The 14222-nt window shown below is 42.9% G+C and overlaps 1 pseudogene; it reads right to left on the bottom strand.

The window, feature by feature from the left end:
• Nucleotides 1-12392: 12392 nt before the first annotated feature.
• Nucleotides 12393-12925, bottom strand: LOC133052835 (ferritin heavy chain-like; annotated as a pseudogene).
• Between the last annotated feature and the right edge of the window lie 1297 nt (nucleotides 12926-14222).

The following is a 14222-nucleotide window of genomic DNA, read 5'->3' as shown; positions in this document are numbered from 1 at the left end:
GAGTATAAGGGCTCTTTTTTTCATTTGTTCAGTTTGATATTTCTTCTCTCTAGTTTATTTTTTTTAAGTTTTTCTTCAAACATTTGATGATTCTTAATTCATGATTGGTTTTTAGATTCCTTTTTAAACATTCAGCTGTGTGAATTTAGAAAGCTGGGGAGGTAAGAGGTGGGACAACTTCTATTCCGGCCCGTCATTAGTGAAATTGGAGAGAATCAACTCATATTTTTGGTGAACTGCTAGATTTGGATTCTCCTTGTTCTTCCCGGGTTTTTCTACTTACCTGTGGTTACTGTCCCAAACTGTGACAGAAGCTTCCACACATCTTGCTCTGATCTAAAAGCATTTACCCCTCTCTTGCTACTGCTCAGTGTGGGGACTAGGAAGCAGTTGTGGGCAACAGTATGTGTACTTCCTGTGGTATCCAGCTAATCACCTTCTTAGATGTGTCCAGACTCAAGGCTGAAGGACCCTATGCATAAGTGGAAGTAGTAGAGCCAAGCATGTTCTATCTAATTAATCAGTTCAGAACCTACCTAGTAAAATTTGGAAGTGGGTTATGTTCCCAGTGAGTTTGTATTGGTGAAGAGGGCCCAGCAACATCTATATACAGCATTCATATGGCTTCTTCCTTTCTTTGAATAAGCATGACAGGAAAGGAAAGACAAGATAATCAGAGATGAGGGGCAAAAACCACCATCCAAACTCCAAAAACTGCCTTGTGTTGAGAACATAAAGCAGAAATATCTGCAAGTTGGGACATTCACAGAGAGGTGGTTGGCGATCCAGAAGTTGTTCAAAAATTTAAGGGCCACCTCATCAACTTGAATGTTCTAGGGAAAATGGATGGACCAACATACAAGTCACCTAAGATCTTTAATTTCTTCATCTATAAAATAAAGATTAAGAAACTCAAACTTCTGGTGAAAATAAATAGGTAGAACACATGCAAATTGGGAAGTTGTGTGAAAAAAGTATCATATTGAAATTATCTAAGGGGAAGGTGGAGGACACATTGCTAAAATGCATTATCTGTGCTGTGTAATACCACTGCCAATTAATTTTACTATTAAAGATGAATAACTTGGGAAAGAAGAAGTCAAAGGTTGGTTGCATCTTGCTTAAAATAACCATAAATACTATTTGTGCAAGGTGGCATAATTGTTATAAAGTAAATTGATATAATTTGATATAAAGAAAATTGAAAAAAAAGAAAATTGATAAAATTTATCAATAAATATATCAATATATCAATTGATATAAAGTAGAACTTCTTTCATTCTGGAAGTGTTATAATTTGTATTCAGGACACTTGAATGGAGCATAATCAAGTAGGAAGGGATTAGTAGCTGTCTTGGTGGACACTGTCTTGCCTTCTTACTGACTTTGTAGGATAAACCCAGTAACAGGCTATGGGTAACATGGTCATGGGTCAGTTCCAGTAAAATTTTATTACCAAAGCAGATGGTAAAAATCATAGCAAGTCATTTTGTGGATATCACTAAAATTATTCTAAAATTGGGAAGCAGAGGCAAAAAGAAAAAACGAAACAGAAGAGCGAGTACACTACTAAAGGAGAAGAGTAAAATTGGAAAACTGACATTACTGGACCTCAAGACTTACTGTAAATCAACGGTAGTTGAGACAGCATGATATTGGTGAAAGAATAGCCAAATAGTTCAATGAACAAACTAGGGAGTAGGTAAAGAATCTGCCTGCAATGCAGGAGACATTGGTTGGATCCCTGGGTTGGGAAGATACCTTGGAGACAGGAATGTCAACTCATTCCACTATTCTTTCCTAGAGAATTCCATGAACAGAGGAGCCTGGCGGGCTACAGTCCATGGGGTTGCAAAGAGTCAGACACGACTGAACACACACACTTTATCCCCAAGCAGTGTTAGCACCCCCAAATGGATATACTAAACCACCACCAAGGAGTCCAGAAATACAACCATATAAATATGATCAAGTGACCTTTAACAAAGAAGAAAATGCAATACAATGGAGCAAAGATAGTATTTTAAAGAAATGGTGCTGAAACAACTGGTCGTCCACATGCAAAGAAATGACACACACTATACATCATTTATAAAATTTAATTTAAAATGGATCATAGACTAAATGTAAAATGTCAAGTTATAAGCTTCTAGAAAATAACAGTGGAGAAAGCTCAGATGACCTTGGGTATGTAATTGATGAACTGTATTTTATTAAAATCAAAAACTTCTGCCCTGTGAAAGACAATATTAAAAGAATGAGACGACAAGGCACAGATTGGGAGAAAATATTTGCAGAAGACACATGACCAAGGACTGTTACCCAAAATAGACAAATAACTCTTAATACCTAACAATAAGAAAACAAACAGTGTAGTTTTAAAATGGGACAGAGACCTTAACAGCTCATCAAAGAAGATATACAAATGGCAAACAAGCATATGAAAAGATGCTCCATATCATATGTCATCAGGGACGTTAACACAAAAACCTGCATGCAGATGTTTGTAGCAGCTTTATTCACAGTGCCTAAGGTGTCCTTCCATGTGTGTAGAGATAACATAAATTTTGATATAACCAGGCAGTGGAATACTAATCAGCACTAAAGAGAAATTGAGGTATCAATATATGGAAAGATATGGAGAAGACATAAATACATCTTACTTAGTGAAAGGAGCCAATCTAAGAAGGCTATATATACTGTATGATTCCAACTGTATCACAATCTAGAAGAGACAGAAGTATGGAAACATTAACAAGTATGGTATTGGCATAAAAACAGACACACAGATCAGTAGAGCAAAATAGAGCCCAGAAATAAACTCAATTTAATTAATTTATGACAAAGGAGCCAAGAATATACAATGGAGAAAAGACAACCTCTGCAGTAAATTATATTGGGGAAACAGGATGTTCACATGTAAAACAGTGAAACTGGACCACTATTTTACACCATACACCAAAACCAACTCAAAACTGATTAAAGACTTGAACGTAAGACTGCAACCATAACACCTGTAGGAGAAAACAGAGGCATTAGTAAACTCCTTGACATTAGTCTTGGAGGTGAGGTTTTGTATTTGACACCAAAGTGAAAGCAAGAAAAGCAAAAATAAACAGGTGGGACAACATGAAACTAAAAGACTCCTGCAGGGCAAAGTAAAACTATCAACAAAATAAAAAGGCAACCTATTGGATGGGAGAAGATATTTGCAACTGATAAATCTGATAAGGCAGCGGTCTCCAGGCTTTTTGGCACCAGGGACCAATTTTGTGGAAGACAATTTTTTCATGGACTGGGGGTAGGGGGGTGGTTTCAGGATGATTCAAGCACATTACATACTTCGTGAACTTTATTTCTAATCTAATGCTGCTGCTGATCGGACTGGAGGTTGGGAACTCCTGTGATAAGGGGTTAATCACCAAAATAGCAAAAAAAAAAAAAAAATTGATTACTAAAACTGACAGAAGATCTGAATCGGTGTTTCTGCAAAGAAGACATACAGATGGCTAAGAGGTACATGAAAAAGTATTCAGCATCACTTATCATCAGAGAAATGCAAATCAAAACCACCCCAGATATCACCCCACACCTGTTAGAATGGCTATTATCTAAAAGACAAGAAATATTACGTATTGGTGTAGAGTAAAGGAAACTATTGTGCACTGTTAATAGAACTGTAAATTGGTGCAGCCACTATGGAGAATACTATGGAGGTTTCTGAAAAAGTTAAAAATAGAACTATCATAAGACCCAGCAATTTCACTTCTGGGTATTTATGCAAAGGAAATGAAAACAATAACTCAAAAAGATGTATGTACTTCCATGTTCACTTCCGCAATATTTACAATAGCCTAGACATGGAAGCAACCCGAGTGTTCATTGATGAATGAAGATGTGACTTCTATATACAATGGAACATTATTTAGTGATACAAAGAAGAAAACTGTGCCATTAGCAACTAGATGGGTAGACTTGGAGGGCATTCAGTTCAGTCACTCAGTCATATCTGACTCTTTGCTACCCCATGGACTGCAGCTTGCAAGGCCTCCCTGTCCATCACCAACTCCCCGAGTTCACTCAAACTCATGTCCATTGAGTTGGTGATGCCATCCATCCATCTCATCCTCTATCGTCCCTTTCTCCTCCCTCCCTCAATCTTTCCCAGCATCAGGATTTTTTCCAGTGAGTCAGTTCTTCCCATCAGGTGGCCAAATTACTGGAGTTTCATCAACTACCTGGAATCATTTCACAACATATACAAATATCTAAGCATTATGTATATACCAGAAATCAGTGGTGTATGTAAATTATATGTCAACGTAAGAAATATGGATACTGTAAAAAGATTAGTGGTGAGAGGGGAGGAGGAAAGAATAGGGTAAGAAGGTATTTTTTAGGGCAGTGAAAAGTATACGTGGCTATAATCAGGGTTGCATGTCCCTATACATTTGTCCAAACCCATAGACTCTACACCACCAATAAGGAATCCTAATATAAACTATGGCATTTGGGTGATTACGATGTATCAATGTAGGTTCACAGGTTGTAACAAATGAACCACTCTGCTGCTGGATGTTGATGGTGGAATACATTATGCATATGTGGGGCCACGGAATATGTGGCCTGGGAATATCTCGGTCCCTTTCTCTGAATTTTGCTATCAGCCAAAAACTGCTCTTAAAGTTATTGGTGTTTAGTCAGTAAGTCATGTCCAACCCTTTGTGACCCCATGGATTGTAGTATGTCAGGCTCCTCTTCCTCCACTGTCTCCCAGAGTTTGCTGACATTCATGACCGTTGAGTCAGTGATGCTATCTAACCATCTCATCCTCTGTCGTTCCCTTCTCCTTTTGCCTTCCATCTTTCCCAGCATTTCCCAGTGTTTTCCAGTGAGTCAGTTCTTTGCATCCGGGGGCCAGAATATTGGAGCTTCAGAAATAGTCCTTACAATGAATATCCAGGGTTGATTTCCTTTAGAATTGACTGGTCTGATCTCCTTGCAGTCGAAGGGACTCTCAAAAAACACAGTGTTTAACAAATTTAAAAAGTAACACAATAGATGGTGGGCTGGATTTGGCTTGCAGGCCATAGTTTGACAACCCATGGTATAAAACAAAGTGATTTGTGATGAAACAAATAGGTAAATGAGTGTCTGTGTCACTTGATGTGTCTGGTTAACCGTGTGTCCACTACCGACAAAGGCTCGCTGCCTGATGTGCATAGAACCCCGTACTATAGGATTGGCTTTTGAGAAAAGGAAGAGTTTTATCGTGAGGTCAGCTGGCAAGGAGACAGCAGGCAAGGCTGTCAAATCTGGTTCTTCACCCCAAGGCTGAAGGAGAAATTTAAGGGGTTCGAGGAATCAGCTGATTGGCCAGTCTCGAATCAGCCCATATGAACTACTCGTGCTGCTGGAAGCCATGGTTTCCTTTTCTCTTGGGAGGGCGGAGTATATTGCTTTACAATGTGGTGTTTGTTTCCGCCATAGAACAGAGTGGATGCGCTATATGTACACATATATCCCCTCCCTCTTCAGCCTCCCTCCCACCCCCACATCCCACCCCTCTAGGTCATCACAGAGCGCCGAGCTGAGCTCCCTGTGCTACATAGCAGCTTCCCACTAGCTAGCTATTTCACACCTGGCAGTGTATATATGTCATTGCCACTTTCGCAGCTGGCCCCTCCCTCTTCCCCCACATGTCCACATGGCCATTCTTTATGTCTGCATTTCTATTTCTGCCCTGCAAATTGGGTCATCAATACCATTTTCCTCAATTGCATATATATGCATTAATAGACCATGTTTGTTTTTCTCTTTCAGACTTACTTCACTCTGCATGATGACAAACTCTAGGTACATCCACATCGCTACAAATGTCCTAATTTTATTTCTTTTTAGGACTGAGAAATACTCCATTGTATATATGTAGATCTTGTTTATCTGTTTTTGTGTCAGTGGACATTTAGGCTGCTTCCATGTCCTGGCTATTGTGAATAGTCCAGCTATGAACATTGGGGTCCCTGTCTCTTTTAGAATTATGGTTTTCTCAGGGTATATGCCCAGTAGTGGGGTTTCTGTGTCATATGGTAGTTGTAGTTTTAGTTTTCTAAGGAACCACCATACGGTTCTCCATTGTGGCTGCACCAATTTACCTTCCTACCAACAGTGAAGGAGGGTTCTCTTTTCACCACACCCTCTCCAGCATTTATTCTTTGTAGTTTTCTGATGATGGCCATTCTGACTGGTGTGAGGTGACACATCATTGTAGTTTCAATTTGCATTTTTCTAATTATTACCAACATGGAGCATGCTTTCCTGAGCTTTTTGCCCGTCTGTATGTCTTCTTTGGAGAAATGTCTGTTTATTTGTCTATTTCGGCTGTGCTGGATCTTCCCTGCCGTGTGAGGGCTTTCTCTATTTGTGCTGCGTGGGAGCTGCTCTCCAGCTCTGGTGTGTGGGTTTCTCATTTCGGAGGCTTCTCTTGCTGCAGAGCATGGGCTCTAGGCTCATGGGTTTAAGTCGCGGTGGCTCGCAGGCATCGTTGCTCTGCGGCATCTGAGATCTTCCCAAACCAGGGATTGAACCAGTGTCCCCGCATTGCAAGGCATATTCTTAACTACTGGGTCACTAGGGAAGCCCTCATGGTAAGTTTCCTTTTGTACTGCTCTACTAATTAGTTGTATTGAGCATACCATCCCCATCCATCTGCTCTCTAGGTCCTTTACTGAATACTGAGGCTTCACCAGCAATAGGTCCACACATGGGATGAGTGCTAGGGCTTTAGGACCTGGGGTTTTCATTGTAGCCGATTTTTTGTGGCGTAACAGGCCAAACTATTTCCCAGGTGACACTAGTGGTAAAGAACCTGCCTGCCAGGTCACGAGACACAAAAGACGTGGGTTTGATCCCTGGGTCGGGAAGATCCCTAGAGGACGAAATGGCAACCCACTCCAGTATCTTGCCTGGGAAGTCCCATGGACAGAGGAGCTCAGCAGGCTACAGTCCGTGGGGTCGCAGAGAGTTGGATACAACTGAGTGACTTAGCATGCATGCATGATGGGCTAAATTATTTCCATTAGTTATATAACTATCCACCTTTTGGTGGCCTGGGCAGTGAGCTATGGCTGGTTCTTCCAGCATTCTAACAGAGTCCAATAACGCCTGGATCTCCTCTGTGTCCTTCTTTCCTTCCTGATGTTCATAGACCTCTCTTTCCATATGGCCCCACATACCTGTACCACAGAGAAGGTGTACTTAGAATGAATATAAGGAGTTACCTTGTTCCTAGCTCCAAGGTGCAGGGGTCTCATTCAGGTTATTAGCTCTGCCTTCTGGGCAGACATACCTGGAGGAGGATTTCTGCTTCTAGAACTTCCTGATGACTCACTGTTGCATACCAAAGAGTCCCCCGTCCATGAAGCTGCTCCCATTTGTAAGCATTTTCGTATCTGGATTGTCAGGTCGGGTCTGCCAGAATGGACTTGAGTGAATTGTACAGAAAGACCTTTTGGCATTCTGCAGTCTATCTTAGTGGCTCATTGTCCTTTCCCTTAAGAGCGTCATATAGGGGGTTACCATGATCCCAAACTTAGGGATCCACATATTACAAAGCCCAGACATTCCTAAGAATCCTCATGATTGCCGTCTGGTGGTTGATGCAGTCACTCTAATGCCTCCATTCCATTTGGAATATGTTTCTTTGTCATAGATATTTTGCAGTTGGTTGAGAAGTTTTCACTTTTCCCATGGAGACTTTATATCCCCAGTCTGCCAGAAAGTTGAAAGTAAGGATTGTATTTTGGCTTGAAGCTTCCTTTGTTTTACTAGGCATTAGGTATATTATTCATATATTGCAGTACAGCTCCCTCATTTAATTGGCAGTCCCTTAAGTCCTTGACTAATGCTTGCGGAAAAGATGGTGGGGGATTCTTCGATCCTTGTGGGATCCCATCCAAAAATAGGGTTGTTTCATATTAGTCTCTGGATCATCTGATTAAAAGGCAACCGTTCCTAGGCCTCAGGACTGAGTGGTATGCAGTAAAAGGCATCTTTTAGGTCCGGAATTGTAAACCAGCAAAAGTCTCTGGATAACATTGTAAGCAAAAGTATAAGGATTTGGCACTATGGAATGTATATCGTGTACAATTTAGTCAATGTGTCCCAGATCCCATGCAAACAATAATCTCTGTCCCCTGGCTTTTATACCGGCAGTATTGGAGTATTTTATTGATATTGGTAAGTTTGATAAGGGATTTCCTTGGTACCTCAGATGGTAGAGAATCTGCCTGCAGTGCAGGAGACCCACGTTCGATCCCTGGGTAAAGAAGATCTTCTGGAGAAGGGAATGTCTACCCACTCCAGTATCATTGCATGGAGAATCCCATGGACAGAGGAGGCTGGTGGGCTACAGTCCTTTAGGCTGTAAAAAGTCTGACACGACTGAACAACTAACTCTACACTACTGCGGTTGGATTAATTGGCATATAAGAAAGCTGGTTTTCAGAGGATTTATGCTTCACATGCCTCTTTAAAGGCTATTGCTTTTTCAGTTCTGATACTTAGCACCGGGCTGGAGTTTTCCTACTACTGGGTCAGCGGTCTTGGCTCTTCCTGGCCTCCCCTAAACTCAAGCATCCTCTCTTACCTTTTGCAGAATTTATTCAGGGACATCTGGTTGAAGTTTGTCTCTCCATTGTCATAGCACAGCTTGGAGGGTGCAGGTTTGACCTAGGAGTAATTTAGCGTCTACTGTTTCTGGTGAGAAAGTCACTTGGGCATTTAACTTTGTTAGATTTTCCCCCAGTAAGGGAATAGGGCATTCAAGCAGATACAGAAAGCTGTGCACTACATATGCTTTTTATCCCACCCTATTATATAAGATCTGTGGTAGAAAATGGAGAGAGTACATGTAGGATTGCCCTGGGTTGAGCTTGGTTATCTAGCACTTTCGGGACTTGTTTCATTTGATACTGCCCTGCCTGAGGGCAATTTAAAAGATACTAATTTTAAATATGTTTAAATTCAAATTAAACATTTACAATATAATAAACCATCTACTTTTTTAAGCAATAGTTTTTTGATCCCTATTTTACATATGAGAAAACACAGGCACAGAGAAGGTAATTAACATTCTCCAATGCCCTCAATTTAGTAAGTGGCTAGAATGGGATTTGAACCCATGCCATCGATGTGGAAGAATCCACGACACCAAACTCTTTCTTCAAAACAGAAAAGTAAGAGAGACCTTCAGGCTTCTCTCGTGGTTCAGTAGTAAAGACTCCTTCTGCCAAAGCAGGAGACCTGGGTTTGATCTCGGATCCAGGAAGATCCCACATTTCACAGAGGACTTCAGCCTGTGCATCACAACTACTGAAGCGGTGCTCTAGAGCTGGGGAACCACAGCTGCTGAGCCCATGTGCCTCAACTACTGAAGTCCAAGCGCCTCGAGCCCATGGTGTGCAAGAGGCGAAGCCACCACAGTAAGAAACCCAGGTATCACAACTAGAGCAAAGCCTGTGCAGTAACGAAGCCCTAGCACAACCAAAAAGTCAATTTCTAGTTATGAAAATGAACATCTTCTCACCTGGTGCTTGCTTCTATCTAGAGGAGAACAGTGAATTGATATATGTAGGATCTGAGACATTGTCAGAGAGAGGAAAATGAAAGTGTTAGTCACTCAGTCATGTCCCATCCTTTTCAACCCCATGGATGGTAGCCCACTAGGCTACTCTGTTTATAGAATTCTCCAGGCAAGAACACTGGAGTGGGTGGACATTCTCTCCTCGCAGGATCTCCTTGACCCAGGGACTAAACCCAGGTCTCCTGCATTGCAGGCAGATTCTTTCCCGTCTGAGCCACCAGGGAATGCCCATCAAAGAAAGAGGAGAGATCCTCAATGTGAGCAGAGAAAGAAACAGTGAAAAAGAGCCCAGTTGTCTAAGCACAAAGGAACAAGCACAAAGCAACAAGCACATTTTCTGGAAATTTAAGTGAAGAGACTTCATCCTCATTTAAAAAAAATTCAAGTGCCATCATGGTGAAATGGGAAAGTTAATTCCTTCGTAGCAAGCTTGTTTATATATTTGTAAATATTCAAAGCAAGACTTAGTCGCTCAGTCATGTCCGACTCTCTGCGATCCCATGGATTGTAGCCCACCAGGCTCCTCTGTCCATGGAATTCTCCAGGCAAGACTACTTGAGTGGATTGCCATTCCTTCTCCAGGGGATTTTTCTGACCCAGGGATCAGACCCAGGTCTCCCACATTGCGGGTAGATTCTATACCATTTGAGCTACAGGGAGGAATATTTGTAAACATTCAAAGCAGTTTGCAAACTTTAGGGAGACTCAGATTGAGCATGTGTCAATCTGAGGACCCTGTCTTTTCAAGGACCATAAGACAGGCAAGATCTGTAAAAATTTAACTTTTGCCTTATTAAATACACCTCGGCACAGAAGAAACATATTTTGAGTGTTTTTAGTAGGCAAAAGCAATATTAGGCTTTACATTGGTAGAGATTTCATCTGAACAAATAGAGTTGACTGAGAGGCTGAATTTTTAAAGGGGAAGAGGAAAAAATTAAAGATTTTATTTTTTTGGCTGTGCTGTGTCTTTGTTTCTCCACATGGTCTTAGTTCTCCTGAGGCATGTGGGATCATAATTCCTGGACCAGAGATCGAACCTTTATCCCATGTGTTGGAAGGCAGCTTCTTAAACACTGCACCACCAGGGAAGTCCCTATCATTTCCTTAAGAAATCTTTTTTTTTTTTTTTTTAACTGGAAAATTTCTTTCTGCACAGTCACAAAAAGAGAAAAAGTACAGTCTCCTCCCCATTCTGATGGCCGACCCCAGGAGGCCACACTGAGGTCACGAACAGGCTGATTTGGAGCCACGGGGTGTGGGCACAGGTGGGCAGAGTCTGCAGTGAGCTAAAGGTCAAGGTGAGGTCAGCACCCCTCTGGGTGTTTCATCACCTCAGCCCTGCTTCTACATGTTAGTTACCCTGGGCTTGGGCTCTGCCATCCTCCCAGTCCGCTTTCCACTGAGGTTTTCCACTCCCATGACCACAACACAACCTATATAGGCATCATGGTGTCTCCCATAGGTCTGTTTCTAAAGCTGACATCCACTCTGAACTCCAGATTCATTTTTCTGGCTACCTGCATGACAGTTCCACTTGGACGTTTAATATGCATCTCAGATTTGACATGACATGCCTTCTCCAACCTTCCATCCCTGCTGTGCACCTAGCAAAAGACTCCAAATTGATCAAATGGCACCTCCATCAACCAAGGCTAAATTAGATTATTTTCTTCATGTCTCCCTCTTCCTCTCTGGTCCATGAGGAAACCTTGCTCATGTATCCAAATCTATCTGCAATGTGTCTACATCTCTTCATTTCTTTATCCTCCACTCCAGTTCAATCACCATTGTCTTTCACCTGGACCAGCTCTGATACCGACTAACTGGTATCCCAGCTTCAACCCTTCCCCCTCTCAATTCAGCCAGTACCACTGACTTCATATTCAGGGGGATTCATTTTACTTGATATTCAATATCACAAATTGACCTTCATTCATGAGCCTGTATTTTTTACCCAAGAAGAATCACCCTCAACAGAACAGAGGTAGATTTTGAGTGTTTATCAATGTACTTTATCGCAGGGTGGTACAATTCAAGTAAAGAATCACACATGGATGGTTTGTAAGGGCAACATCCATGCTCAACAGTGGTGACCGCAGGAAATGTGTCTCTAGGAAAGCCAGCCCTGCTACCGTTAGATTGTCATTGTAGCCCAGGGTGAGCTTGTCAGCACCACACTGTGCTATGCTAGTATCCTGGGCCCCCATCTTGCTACCCAGAAGTCTGCTTCAAACAAAATGAAAACCCCTTTATTTCATTCCCTTCCCAATCCCATTCCCTTCAGTATTTCTGGAGATCAACCCCAATCATGATTTTCAGGCCATTATTTTTATAGCTCATCTATTCACAGGCACCCACATTCACCAGGGCATCACCTCACCCACACCCACCCCATATACCACACTGTTTATTAGGGGAAGGTACATTTTGTATTGTTCAGGGTCCCATGAATCCCCTTCTTCCCTCCCTCTGTGGAGATCCTGAGCTGCCTGTGGACAGGGCATTGGTAGCTCAAGAGACTCCTGCATACCTGTTTTAAAACTTGAAAGATTAAGAGTTTGCACGCATGAATCAACAAGGGACTTTTATTTCTTTAGGAAGCAATTAGTTTACTGGAAGAACTGGCAACACTGAAAGAAGGTAAACTTAAGTGAACTTATTCTGCAAGGGCAATACTGCAGACTTCATGGGAGGCAGTGTGACCGTGGGCACTCACCCATGTCTCAGGGGAAAGTCCAGTCCAGGCTCAGTCCTCCCTGTCGCCATCACCCAGGGTGAGCTTGTCAAAGAAGTACTCTTCCAGGCACCTTCCGGGGACCCCGCGTTGCTCAGGCTGCTGACATGGTCCTCCAGCTCCTTGATGAACTTGACCTGCTGGTCCAGGTAGCCGGTCTCCAGGAAGTGGCACAGGTCGGCGTCGCAGCTCTCAGTGGCCAGCTGGTGCAGGTCGAGCAGGCTCTGGTTGATGTACTTTTCCAGGTGCAGGGTGTCTTGCATGGCCTGGAGCCCGCTCTCCCACTCTTGGCTCTCGGGGTTTCTGATGTCGAGGAAAGAGATGCGGCCCCCACGCCGGTTCTGCAGGAACATCAGGCTCTCGGCTGTCTTGCTGTGCTCGTGGGAGCGGAGCAAAAAGAAACCGGAGAAATGCTTCAGGGTCACGTCATCACTGAGGTCGAGGTAGAAGGCCATGGCCAGGCACTGGAAGGAGGCGTGGAACTCCAGGGAGGTCTGGCTGTTGATCGCGGCCTCACACTCAGGGTGGTGGTTCTGACGCCCCCGTGAGGGCGGTGTGGGCAGCATGGCGGGCCTGTCCAAGAACCAGGGAATGGCGGTTCGGATGAGGCGTCTGCGGGGTTGGAATCGGCGGGGACGTGGGCGCCGACGACGGCGCCCACGGACTCGTTCGAACCTTCCCATGGTGGACGCTGTGGGCAGCCGGAGGCGAGCTCTGGGCCAGAAAAGCTGGCTGACTTCGGCCCTGGGGTGGAGGGGTAATGGTGTCCGTTGGGCGGGGTCAGTGCCTGGGCTTAAGGTTGGTTATGGAAGAAGTCACGTGAGTTGGCGAGATCCGTGGGGGATCTGTGGGCGGAGCGAGACCACTGTCTATCAAAGGCAGGGTGAGGCAGAGCCACTTTGAGCTGAGTACTTTGCATCCAGAAAGTTTTTAATTTACCATAATACTTTTTTCCCAAGAACTTTCTCTTATTCCTTAATTGCTGCCTTTTATAGCACCCTGTTCCCATTTTATAAACCCCCTGTCATCTTTACAGTTCTGATAATATGAATTTCGATTTTTTGGTAATGTTGTCTTCTACTTCCCGTAGTATATTTGTTTTTTTCTCCAGAAATAGTTCAGTTTATTCATCATGATCTCTTCCACTTCTGTGAAATGTTTGGTAAGCATTTGTCCATCCATATTTGGGTATAAAGGACTCATTTGTATAGCCTTGAAGTTTACCATGGATCTGACCTACAGTTCTGATATCCATTCCACTATTAGTCTCCTCCTCTGAATGGGAGTGCAGAGTGTATCAGTTAGGGAGTGGTCTTCTGTCTTTGGGATACGTGGTTTGGAGCTTGCAGGTAAGGTAAGGACCATCCCAAATGCCAAAAGCTTGGTATTTTCTGAAATTGGAAGACTTTCCTATATGTCTTCTAGATTGATTATGTCTTTGTGTTTTGTTTCTTTCTCTTCTGCAGAGTGGGTCCACAGTTACCTCAGAACTACTCATATGGTTTCCCTTCCTGATCCTTTGAATGACATAAGGAAACTCTAGCCCCATCCTCTGCCCCACCATTGTGCGCTGGGTCTCGGTAAGAACAAAAAGTGAAAATGTACTGTGTTAAGCTAATAAGACTCAGAATATTTGTTATAGCAGTTTGCCTACCCTGACTAGTTAGCCAGGACGGAAGTTCTGGATGACTACAGGTTATAAGCTCCTGTAAGCCCACAGCATTTCCTCTTGGTGGAAATGCAGATCCAGAAGATAAAAGTCTAGATAGAGGTGAATTATCATACTCCCGATTCTTTGACTATATTCACCAATAATATATATCAATCCTCCTCCCCTTTCCC

The sequence above is a fragment of the Dama dama genome, chromosome X, assembly GCF_033118175.1.
Source record: "Dama dama isolate Ldn47 chromosome X, ASM3311817v1, whole genome shotgun sequence".
Lineage (NCBI taxonomy): Eukaryota > Metazoa > Chordata > Mammalia > Artiodactyla > Cervidae > Dama > Dama dama.
This window is presented reverse-complemented; position numbering and strand designations above follow the sequence as displayed.